Genomic DNA, 2,089 nt, shown 5'->3' on the forward strand with positions numbered 1-2,089 from the left:
CCCATCCTTTAAGGCCCAACTTTCCATCACTTTGCTGAAGAAGTCCCCCCAGATTCTCCAGTCAGACTCCCATATGCCAAGGCCAAGGCTGGGCTCATCCCTCTCTTTCGAGCATCCATGGTGTCCCTTCCTACGGCACTTGCCATCTTCCTCCTCAGGTCAAGGCCTCCATTAGACTCTTAGCTGCCAGAGAGCAGGAGCCAAGCCTAGTTCAGCTTGGTGTCCCCTGGGCACCTGGCACGTGGCCTGGCCTATGGTAGTTGCTTGGTAATTATTGTCTGATAGGATTCCCATTGCAGGGAAGCCCTGCAATTTGATGCTATCATTGGATGATTGGGAGACTTCACCAAAATATCTTCTGCACTCTTGGAATAAAAAGAAGAGCCTGGGTCTCTCAGATTTAGTGGTGAGATAAATAAGCTACAACAAAACCCACATAATTATGGGCAGAGGAGGGGTAGGTATTTGGAGGGCAGGTGGCAGGATGGGATTAAACTAAGTGCAACCTCTTCACTCTTTGGCACTCTGAGCTTATAATTTAATTTCTGTCCACAAATTGGCAACCCAGGGCTTACTAAACACCATGTTTAATATAGATTTTTGGACTGAAAAAGGAATTGAAAGGCTATTTCTACACCCATTCCTTGCTCTTGGAAGGGTTGGATGCCACCCATGCTGCTGCATTCCAAGAAAGGTGTTACAGGGTGTATTAGACAGGTCCAGCCAGGTAAACAGAGACCATTTGTTTCCATAAAGGGATTTAAAAAAAGAAATTGGTTGCAAAGTTGATGGGAGCACTGACAAACCAAAGGAGACATTGAGGCAATGGTGGATGAGCCATTACCCTCCGTTTCCCAGTAGTTGGGGGGCTGGGGAGGGGTCTCCACAGAGGGGCCACCTGGAGGAAGCTGGGAACATAGACGGCCTGCCAGGTAGGGACCACAGGGCTTTGCAGCCACAGCCAGGACACCATCTGAGACAAAGAGAGAGAAATACTCTGACTTTGCCTTTCCTCCCATCCTCCAGTGCTTCTCATTGGCTGAGACTTCCTTCCTTTCTACCTTCCTCTCTCCTTCCTTTCTTCGATATTTTTGTTTTAAGAAGAATAAAAAAATTTTTTTCAAACAGGGAAAAATTTTTTTTCTGGTGCCTACTAATATTTCTAGAAAAGAAAATAGCACATTTAAAATTAAAAGTAAAAACTAGAATGTCCTTGGTAGCCCTGAAAGCAATGAGGAGCCAATGCTTTTCACTTCCTGCCCTCAAAGTTTCCATGGAAACTGCCGATGAACTTCCCCATCTTACTGAAGAAGCAGTGGGCCTGGCTGGCAGGAGTGTAGGACCCAGAGGCCGGCAACCTGCGTCCAAGTTCCAGGTCCACTTCCTAACCACGAGCTCTTGTAGACCTCTCCATCGAGTGTTCTCATTTGTGGAAAGGATCATAGCATCCCTACCACAGAGGATTATTATAAGGATTCTGGAGTTAACACACTTAGGGACCATGGAACAGAGCCTGGTGAACAACACAAGGACTCTTGTCCTGAGAAGATTCCTAAGCATCCTTGTAGTCCTCAGCTATCTCCCAACAAAGCACCAGAAAATGGAGCAGAAGCAAGAAGGACTACAATCTTGCAGCCTATGGAACGAAAACCACATTCACAGAAAGATAGACAAAATGAAAAGGCAGAGGACTATGTTCCAGTTGAAGGAACAAGATAAAACCCCAGAAAAACAACTGAATGAAGTGGAAATAAGCAACATTCCAGAAAAAGAATTCAGAATAATGATAGTGAAGATGATCCAGGACCTTGGAAAAAGAATGGAGGCAAAAATCAAGAAGATACAAGGAATGTTTAACAAAGACCTAGAAAAATTAAATAACAAACAGAGATGAACAATACAATAACTGAAAGAAAAGTACACTAGAAAGAATCAATAGCAGAATAACTGAGGCAGAAGAACAGATAAATGACCTGGAAGACAGATGGTGGAAATCATTGCCACAGAACAGAATAAAGAAAAAAGAATAAAAAGAAATGAAGACAGCCTAAGAAACCTCTGGGATAACATTAAAAACACCAACATTCAC

Source organism: Globicephala melas, chromosome 14, assembly GCF_963455315.2.
Source record: "Globicephala melas chromosome 14, mGloMel1.2, whole genome shotgun sequence".
Lineage (NCBI taxonomy): Eukaryota > Metazoa > Chordata > Mammalia > Artiodactyla > Delphinidae > Globicephala > Globicephala melas.